Below are 11416 nucleotides of genomic sequence, written 5' to 3'. Positions count from 1 at the left end.
GGGCTTAAATATAAGGATGTGTAAATTGGGGAAACAATGATCATGCCTCATATCTCTTAATGTAACAAGGCTGGGCCTCACTGTAACGTCTCTACATGTTCTCTCTATCTGTAAGCTCCACTTTTTCTCTCCGACAGTTGGTGCACTATCTTTGTACACTACAAGAAAAAAAGATTTTCTTAGCGGACGAAAAACGCTATCTAACGATACGATAGTGGTTTATGAAGTGATGTATCATCGCCCGTCATAGTAGGTCAGACACATTAGATAGCGGTTTTTCGCGCTGCTATCTTATTGTCATATATAATAGCGTTTTTTGTATGCAATTAAATATTCTTTAATAGCGTATTTTTTTTTTGTTATTATTACATTATTGAAAAAATAATAATAGAAAAAAATATTTTTAAATTTTTAAATTGAATTATTCATAAAATAAAACTGGTTTACATGTGAAAAAAATAAACCAAAAGTAAACCAAGCTTAAATCTAAACATATCTGCTAACTAAACCAAATAACAAACCACGCCGCCTTCAAGCTTCTTAACTCCGCCGCCGTCAACCACCATTCGCTGTGACGACCAAGTCCTCGCGTCTCTCTCCTCTTTCCTTCGAAGTGGGAGACGACGACGAAATCACCACGACTCTTCCCACTCACTGTCGTCGAGCTCGTCTTCGGCTCACCACTGCTAAGCTCGTCACATACACAACCGTCAAATTCGTCTCCGGTTTATCTATCCTATCCGCCGCACCTTTGTCTCAATCTTCAAGCTTCTATTCTCTGACCATACACCACCAACTATAGACAGCAAGCTCTCCAGCTAATAAAAAATTAAAACGATTTAATCAGTTATAAACCGTATAAATCGGTTTCAGATCTATATTGATTTCTACCTTATTCTCGATGGATGAATCAGAAGCAATGGAGAAGAAACGCATTGAATTTTTTGTGTGGATTGAAGACCTTCACGGTGCTTCTCGAGCAAAAATAAAGATTTGAGTATATAAGGTTTAGAGTTTGAGTTTAAGATTATAAGTTATAGTTTGAATGTATTTTAAGAATTGGATTTAAATTTGAAAATTTTCTATTCAGAACTTTGATATAAAGTTTGGAATTTAGAATAGAGGTTTGAGTATAAGGTCTTAGGGTTAAAAGTTTGGGGTATTGACTATTGAGATATGAGACTAATTTTTAGAAATAAATAATTTTGAGTTCTATTTAATATTTGAGGTTAAACTTAAGATTTGTTGTTAAAATATTAGAATTTAAAGTTTGTGTTTAGAGTTTAGGGTTAAAAAACTTGTTTAGGGTTTAGATTCAAAAGGACAAACATAACGTTTTAGTTATGTTTTACTATTAAACATACTATATCGTAACGTTTCCAAGTATGAATTTTTCACATCTAGAGACACTTTCCCACATTCAAATTACACTACAAGACACTTATCACTTGAGACACATTTTCTGTTGTCAAAAATACTCTTATAACCCTAAACTAAAGAGAATCTATCTCCTCTTCTTATTTCATTTTATTATTTTTCTTATTCTACTTTATGTATTTATTTACTTTTATCTCAAGTTCTAAAATATATTAAACAAAAATAATTGTCATAATAACCTATATATAAAATTCTCTATCTTTTAAGATCCATGTTCATATATATATTATATATATTAATGTGTAAACAAAATGTGGACGTGGACACCAAAGCGTAGATAACATAATTATAAATTAGTTGTGGACATGAACATCTTAACAGAATTATAAACTAGTTGTGGAAATGAACAATATTCCTTCGATTTCATTCATTATCTCGGAATCTAAATTCAACTCTAATCAAAATTACATCCTTCCACATCATGACAAAGCGTAAATTCCTTAGATCAGAAATCTATGACATGCAAGATCTATTACTCTCCAACAAAAGGTAAACGCTTCTTCGATTTTTCTCTCTGCACATACTCACAATATCATCTCTTTCTCATTTTGATTGAAGTTTAATTGCAGATAATTTATCAATTGAGCTGAAGAAGTCAAGTGTTTGTTTTGGAGATAATAGAGTCCTTGTCCACGTTTTATGGTATAATTTTAGTAACATGAGTTCATGTCCACGTATTGTTGTATAGTTTTATGGAATCAAAACAGAGAGTTTGTCCACATTATCTATTGTAAACACATTAACATCACTCATCCAGACATCACTCGTCCACAAATCACCCAACCACGCATCACTCGTCCACAAATCACCCATCCACAAGTGTCCTTTCCATTAAGGGCAAAATTGTCCACAATCTGTTGCTGACCCACAACAAAGTGTGTCACATGTAAGAAGTGTCTCTAGGTGTAATAGAAAGTAAAAAAGTGTCTCTTAGTGTAATCAAAACCGTTTTTTTCTTGTAGTGGGAGATTCGAAGAATTTGTTTACAATCTGTGTAATCACTACATAATTTTTTTTTGTGTGTTTTAACTTCACTCACATAGTATTTGAAAGACTTCCTAACAAGTCATTCATTTCTTAAATACTCTAGTTTAAACACATTTAATCATAGAGTTTTCTTTGAACAATTGACCATTATATGTTTTGAGATACTTTATGTTTGTTTTGATAGGGAAATGAGAATTTGTTATGACAGCAGCGATAGTACATTTGTTATGTTACTTACCGTGGAAACTATTGTTATGTAATCGATACATCTTTGGCAGAGTAGAGGAGAGAGCTTCCTCTTCAATCATATTATAGACTGGTAGTTATGCTGCCAGGTTTTATTGTATTGTTGACGATGTTTTAACTTAAAAGTATTTAAAAAAGTTCTCCTAGCTCAGTTGACCCGTTTAGTAAGCGGGAGGTCGATTTTCTCTCTTTTTTATAGTTACGATGGTGCCCTTATTGTTTGTTTTATATGTAAATTGTATGCTTCTTTTTGGAAGAGTTGCGTACAATAATTGGTAAGTCTTTTTTTTCTCAAAAAAAAATAAAATAATTGGTAAGTCTTTTGAATTTGATGGCACATACGTACAGCCTCGTTTCTTCGGACGGATCATGACATATCAGACGTCAAAACCTGGCTGCTATTTATTTACTTACTCTTCTCACATACCAAATTTAAATATATATTTCTCAACAAACTGTTATTATTTCGTCCCCGAGTCTCACGATATATAATTCAATATATATGGATGATTTTGTCCAAAAACATATATATATGGGTGATTATACACTCTTTCACCATTGTAAAATTTCATTATTATGTTTATTGTTTTCTAAAATGTTCATTCTAAGACAAACAATATTCTCTTGACTACAAAAAATTATATTCACTGCCGTTTCATTTTAATTATCGTTTTAGGTTTATACACATAGATTAAGAAAATATTTAATTGTGCATATTTCCAAAATAAAAACATCATTACATATATACCTAAACATATTTTAACCAATAAAAAATTAAAGTGAATAATATTATTAGCAAATTTAGCATTGAAATTCTAAAACGACATTTATTTTGAAATGAAAATCTTACTCTACAAAGGCAATTAAACTGAAACGGAAAGAGTATTAATTTGATCAGCTTTTTGCATTAAATAAATGATAATAAAGTTAATGTATGAAAAACTGAACAAAATTCTCAGAAACGCAATTTATAGTTGTTCTTTATTCAATGGTCCAGCTATTTTGAGGAAATAAAAATAAATGTAAAATCAAGTAATTTTAATTTTATTTATATCTCATAGAAAATCTTAAACTTATGAAAATGTGCAATCCCCGGATAATTTTTCATTTCAAGTATGCAAATGAACCATAAGCAACAGTTCATACCAATGTGGATGATGTTCATGAACAATATGTTGTAATTTTGTACTGTAGATTAATCGAACTCGAAACGTATTGACATTCCAAATCCTTCTCTTTATCACTCGAACATAAATTTTCGGCCAACTTTTTGATTGACCCATTGGGTATTACCGCTTATGATACTAATAACACGAGAAAAAGGCTATATATGGATACCAATAACGATTTCATATTCATGCATGTGATTACATTACATGTTATGCTATTTTAGTTATTATTTGCAAATGAAAGTTAGCGCAGCTAATCTCCTTTTTATTAAAATAGGAGTATTCCTTGAAATTAACCGTATCCTCATGTGTTATTAACCAAAATGTCATTTCCTACGTATCATCACAAGAGCTGTTCTCACACTTTTTAACTAAAAGCCCTCTTTTCACTAGCATAATTACATGTATTGTCATTGTTATAGACCAACCTTAGTAGACATTTGTAATCGTTAGTGCATCAACGATTCTTTATCAAGGTTATGTTTCTAGAGCGTGCTTACAATGTCCACATAAGCCGCACAGATATAAACTAAATTATATAGTTAATATGGTTATATAAATATATACAAAATAATTATATTATATAGTTGATACGGTCATATCTGCAAACAAAATAATTATAGTATATATATAACTATATACAAAATAATTATATTATATAGTTAATATGGTCGTATTGTCTACAAAAAAAAGTAGTTATACAAATAATTGTATTCTTTTTAATACTTAAAGATTGAAAATAATATTTTTTGTAGATCTTCGTACTGTCTACAAGAAAAATTCTCTAATGATAGTAAAAACAATTTGGCACATAGTGAAATCATGAATAAATATTTCAGCTTAACAATATACTAGATTTTGACCCGCACTTTAGAAGCGCGGGAATTGTTCTCTTTAAAGTTTTACCAAAAAAAAATTAACTATAAGATTATGTAATTTTATATAAGATAATCTGATTATTTAATATTGTATTGATTATTTACGTTTGAAAAATAATAAGAGATGTTAGATATGCTATAAGAAGTTGTATATTTATATTTAGAAATTAACTTTAGAAAAATATTGTATTATTTTTTAATTATTGTAAAGTATTATATTTACAAATATAATGCTAAAGATATTTTTCATTGCATATTTAATACTAAAAATAAAATACAACTATAGAAGTTTGTAACAAATGAAAGTTTTACGATTTTGATATTCTACAGTATCAGGAAAATGCGATACAAAAAGACACATCACTTAATTTGTATCACAAAAATTAGTGATATTAGTTTATATTATTTATTAGCTGCAAAATTAAGTGTAAAGAAAATGGTTTAGCATTAAAAAAAAATATTTGTTATCATAAGCATAGTAATAACTCCTTTTTTTCTCACCCATAAACTCACATTTCTTCATCACATCAAAAACCTATCTCACATCCGTATGCAATTATAATATAGGAGTTAGAGATGTGTCTTGTGATTGGTCAAAAAACATTGTTATTTCTAATTGATTGATTTAATAGTTGTCAAACATAATTTAAATAAATAAAATGACATAACCTTGTAAATAATTTAAAAACTAAAAGCATGATACTTGTATTAAATGCCGAAAAACGAATTTATTGTATTTTAGTTAAGAAAATAATTAATGTTGTTATTTTTAAATATGGTAATGGAAATTTTTGTAATTAATTGGAAAAGTTTGTGGCATAATCCTAAGAAGGATTTTGCTTTAATAATATAGATGAAAGAGTAAATTTTGGCTTAAATGATTCATAATCCAATATATATATATATATATATATATATATATATATTTTATTTTTTTATTTTTTTTGCTAAAAACATAATCCAATATTGCAAATTAGGAAACGTTACATTTAGTCAATCTATACTATAATAAAAGGGGGATAATCTCAACTCTCAGATATGCCACGTCATCAGAAATAATTGGCCAATCACAACATTTCATTCTCAGTTTGGGCTTCAATTTTTTATGTATGGGCTTGGAATTAGTTTTGATTTCGATTGAGCCTTTCACGTCTACGTAAACCTACGTCTACGGAGACCAAGTCGCGTATCTCTCTGCCTCTTCCCCATTTCTCTTCGTCTTCTTCCTTGAAACCTCAGCGTTTCAGTTCTGATCATCCCCTTCTTCACTTTCAGATTCTTCCCAATCAATTTTGCAATCAATTTTTTTCTTAATAGTTTTGTTTCATCTTCCCCCTTTCCTCCTTCTTTATATAATGTTTTTTTTCCCGATTACAAATCAAAACCCTATATTTACTCGAAACTCGATCGATGGCGATGAAACTACATGGGAAGTCGATTGTCTCCTCCTATTACGACGACAAAGTCGTGTTCTTCAAAGATCTCTCCCTGGGTCACCACGAAGCTCAGTTGCGGTTTTGGCTCATCCATTTCTGGGAGGCTTGGAACCCAGTTAAGAAGACGCTCATCGGCATGGAGATGCTACTCATCGACGAAAAGGTAGAAGACGCTCATCGGCATGGAGATGCTACTCATCGACGAAAAGGTACAGTAATGAATCGTTTGTTATCCTTTCAAAAGAATTATATCATTATCGTTCTTCACTTAATTATTATTTTTCCTTATGGTTGTTATCCTTTGAAAAGAAGTTATCGTTCTTAACTTATTTTTCTTTTTTTTATGGTTTTATTCGCAGGGATTAGTAATATGCTAGTTACTAAGATGCCGAAAGTGAATTCTTAATCATTCTCTTTTACAGTTACCGTCTATTTCAAAAGCTATGGCGGAAGTGACAGAAACCGTAGATCAGATGCGGAGGAATAGGTGGTTGCCAGGGAGAAGCGACTACTATATGTGTGGTGAGCCAGGTTACATGGTCAGAGACTGTTTGGAGGACACGGAGGCGGTGGTGGCTACGGTTGATGGACAGGAGGAGGTGGTGGCCACGAGGTGGAGTCAGGTACGAAGGTGGTCAGTATCAACAAAAATTTGAAGGTACTCTCAGTAATATTGCAAATTATGATTGGTCAAGACCAACTGAATTAGACATTGTTCTCTCTTTAGCCAGTTTCAGATCGGATCATACGTATATGATAGATCTTTTGCATTCGATTTAGCATTTTCTTGAACTGTGACTACCATTTCTTTCATTAAGATATCTTCACCTCAGATACAAACTATATCTTTGGTTTGTTCTGTGATAACCTCAGGGTCCTCTATACGATAAGCCCTTGAAGCTACAATGGTTCTTGCTGATGATTATCAATGCAATGGCACTGCTTTTTATCTTTGGGTAATTAGCTTTCTTCTTCTGCTCTTTATCCGTACATTCTCTTGATATCTAAGCAAGTCACCTACCTTGCTTTTTGTTCTCTGATTCAGGCAGTTATGTCACAACATTAACACCAGCCTCACTACTCTCCCCACTCTCCCTCAATTAAACATGATAATTATCATGAAAGCTAACCTTTTGGAGCTGTATATACTATAAATATGTTTCATCTCTGCGATGAAAATTCCAAACAGCTAAAAAAATCTAAAACTCCGCTATTTACAAGTGATGGATCGTTTGTGTCTATTAGCTTTTGTTTGGATGTTTACTTGATTTTAGGTGATGCAAGTGATGGATGATACCCTTTACCAGGTTCTAGAGTTGCGTCAACACCTGCTAAACCAAAAAGGCAAGAACTCTAGACTCCACTGGGGAGCTCACTAGCCACCACGGCTAGGAAACATACTAATATAAAAACCAGCTATCATAAAAAAAACAAGTTCAGTTCCATCGGATACAAATCAAACCTAAGAAAAACTTGACATGTTTTGGTCTTTTTCTTCAGATTTGAAGCTGCAGGAAGAATAAGGATATGGAAGAGGAGATAAACAAGAGAATAATGGGTGGGGAGGCTTTGACAGTAGAGGATGGTAATAAATCAAGTTGGCATCTTTCAGTATTTATAATAACAGCAGACGTGATTCAAGCAACTCTTGAGAAATTTATAAAATGTGAAATGGATGGGTATGTATCAAAACCCTTTGCAGCAGAGCATATAATTTCTAAGTTATATCCACGGAAATACATCCAATACCAAAAATTCTACAATAAACGTATCTAAGAAATATTCAATGGATGATGATGATGTAGTATTTGTTATCATATGCTTACTATAGTTATTCAAGAACTACAATTGTATTAATCATCAAATGTCATGCAAACATCTGTAATGCGTGTAAGCTTACAAAATTACAGTATATATTTATGTTTAAGACTACTAAGTATTATAGACTCAGTGTAATACTATTAGTTATGAACTATTATCTTACAAAATTAAGTATACATATAATTTAAATATACTATAATTTTTTTTAAGTTATAAGAAAATTGTAAAAACTAATAAATATAAAATAATATAAATTTGAATTATCATGTGCGATACTTTATAGTTTTTGTTCAGGAAATTGGAGAAAAATAGTACCCGCTTCAACATCGAAAACAAAAAATTATTACAAAACATACTATAATAGACATTGTCATCGTCAGAAGTTAAAAAAAAACATTAACATATAGAAAGACAGTTTTAAACACATCAGTTTGTTAAAAAGTAATTGATCAAATCAATAGCCAAATTATCCTTTCTAGACCTTTACAGTTTCTGATCAAATATCATGTAATTTAAAAAAAAACAATTAACAAGATTAACAAACACAAAACATATAATATCAGCGTTTGCACTCTAATAATATGAATTTCATTTTATAAGTTATATTTTTTAACAATCGATATATGCATTATCTATATTCAAAAAATATAGTAGATTAAATTAAATTAAAATTTATATAAGAAGACCCGGGCGTAGCCCGGAAAAATCACTAGTAATATCTAATGAGGAGGCAATTAAATCGTTAAGGTACATCTCATATTTACTTTAGCTCATGCATAAAATCGATAACCTTGGGAACCAAGTTTCTTCCTTATCATGAACATTCCTTTTTGATGAAATTAACGAAATCATGAATAAATATTTTACATGTTCGTATCTTCGCAATGGTCTTATATGTTCTTACATCGTGTTAGAACATATAATATTTTCACATTTGATGAGATTATACTAATTAATCATTTATAACTTGATTCAATTAATTATATTTGTTTTAAAAGAATTGTTGTTGGTTTAAATTTGACAATACAATAACTGTATGTAAATTAAATTATTTTTCTTTCCATTGCTGAATTTGCGTGATCTGTGGCTGTATATAAGGTAAGTTGAAGGAGAAAATCTTTTTATTTACACCAAATTGCGTGATCAATAGGGTATATGGTGTGTTAAGGAAATTTGGGTGATAATCTTAGAGCACAAGTTTTGGCAAATTAATTCATGAATATTTGTTACAATTATTAAGATATACGGTTTCATGGTATGGAATCTATTCCCACCTCGTTGTGTATATAAATAGGTTGCCTTGAGCACATCTATTCATCACAATCTTCTCCTCATCATTTACTGATTTTGTTAAATAATTGTGTTTAGTTTCGTAAGCTGATTTCCTTTCTTATTGCTCCTAATAGGATTGCAAACGAAGAGTTCTCAAGATACTTTTCAAAACAGTTGTGATTTTTTGAGTTTTTTATTTATTTGATTCTTTAGAATTTGTTCATTTCATATTTTATTATTATATTGCATATGTTTCGTTTTATCTTATATTCATAATTTATATTATGTAAAAATATAAATTATGTAAAAAAAATATAAATTTGTTTTAATACTGTTTTGTTAAAATATCCAGATTGAACACCCCTAGGTTTATTTCTCTAATACGTCTCATTTTGAGAAACCAATTAATAAATGGTCAGTCTTTCTAATTTGTTTTAATACTGTTTTACATTCCCATACAAAATTTTCTACCGAATGTAAAACTAAAAAAATATAAATTATGTAAAACAGTATTATATTGCATATGTTTCGTTTTATCTTATATAACATCTTATATTCATAATTTATGTAAAACAGTATTAAAACAAATTAGAAAGACTGACCATTTATTAATTGGTTTCTCAAAATGAGACGTATTAGAGAAATAAACCTAGGGGTGTTCAATCCGGATATCAGTTCAGTTTCGGTTCGGTTTTTTCAGTATTTCGGTATTTCGGTTAGTAAAATATAACTATCATTCTAAATCCATAGTTACTTTGGTTCGGTTCGGTTTATATACCGTCGGTTTTCGGTTTGTTCGGTTTTATACCAAAACATAATTATTTAGTTTGGGATCATATTATATAAATTTTAGAGTCATATTGTCATCGCAGTCATTTATTAAAAAAATATTATATTTTCAAATAAAAGAACAAAAAAAATAAAAACGCTTATACCTTCAGATGAAATAATCAAATCTACAATTAAAATCAAAGCTTGAAATTTTCAAAATAAAAATAAAAACAAAAGAAAAGTATGAAAGAAAAGTTTTTCCACTCTTCCATATTTAGTGTTCATCAAAGTCATGCTTCTTCGAGTGAAACTCTGTTCATTTATAAATAAGAAAAAAGTTGTGAAGAATTTTTTCTAGTTATTATCCAACAAATTTATAACCTTCACTTCAATTTAATCAATGCTAAAAGAAAGAAAAATGATTAAAAGAAGAAGACTAAAAAAATAAGAAGCCTCAGTTACGATGAATTGTTATTTAATTATATTTTAAGTGTTTTTCAAATTAGGATTCTTTATTACTATAAAACACATGGTAATAATTATTAACAAAAGAATAACTTATATAACAAATAGATTTTCATGTGACGTTATAAAATATGTACATGTTTACATGTTTCTACTTTTGATCGGTTATGTTCGGTTTATTCAGTTTAATCGGTTATAAACCAAATCATATTCAAATCCTACGGTTTTTATAAAATCATATTCATTCGGTTTATAAGGTATATACCAAAACCGCACCATATTGTCTATTTCGGTTCGGTTCGGTTTAGTACGGTTCGGTTTTACCATATTGGATAGGCCTAAATAAACCTCATCAAATTATAATTAAAAGAAAAAAGAAAAGAAAACAGATATGAAAGAGAGAGCTATGAGTTATAAAAAAGTAACTGTCAAAATCTCCACTAAATATTTTATTTCCACATGGCTGATTCAGATTGGTCTATATTTTCTTTTTATTTAAGAAAACAGTTGTAAAATAAAATGTTTAAAATATTGATATAAAAATAATAAGAAATTTGGAAAAGGATATCAACCGATAAGGTCTTAAGAACTTGGATCTATAATGCAAATTACGGGCGTTTAACCCGATAAAACCGAACCAGAATAGAGAAAGTGGTTTAGATTTGGTAGTACCGAATATGCCGAATGGATATTATTTTTCAGAAACTGCGGTATATATGTATGGTTTGGTATATAAACTGATCAAACAGAATCAACAGATTAATGAAAATATAGTAGTATAATTGTATGTAAATTCTATAATATAATTAATAATATATACATAATTTATTTATTGATATGATCTTCATACTTAAAATGTTCATTTTAGAAATTTAAGGTTTTGTTTTAGATTAAAAGTTATTTTTAATTTTAAATAATTAATTAAAACATAATT

At 29.5% G+C, this 11416-nt stretch overlaps 1 long non-coding RNA gene across 3 annotated transcripts; it reads left to right on the top strand.

Moving 5' to 3' along the window:
- The first annotated feature begins 5816 nt into the window (after positions 1-5816).
- LOC106376220 lies at positions 5817-7497 on the top strand. 3 transcript variants are annotated; one of them, XR_001275432.3, is made up of 3 exons: positions 5817-6316; positions 6513-6811; positions 7027-7497. It is a non-coding gene; the product is annotated as an uncharacterized LOC106376220 (long non-coding RNA). The 3 variants fall into 3 exon arrangements; XR_001275433.3 differs by having other exon boundaries at positions 5817-6362; positions 6576-6811; XR_001275431.3 differs by having other exon boundaries at positions 5832-6362.
- The last annotated feature ends 3919 nt before the right edge of the window (positions 7498-11416 follow it).

This window comes from Brassica napus, chromosome C1 (genome assembly GCF_020379485.1).
Source record: "Brassica napus cultivar Da-Ae chromosome C1, Da-Ae, whole genome shotgun sequence".
In the NCBI taxonomy this organism is placed as follows: Eukaryota; Viridiplantae; Streptophyta; class Magnoliopsida; order Brassicales; family Brassicaceae; genus Brassica; species Brassica napus.
Note: the sequence above shows the minus strand (reverse complement) of the source record. Positions and strands in the feature narration are given on the sequence as shown.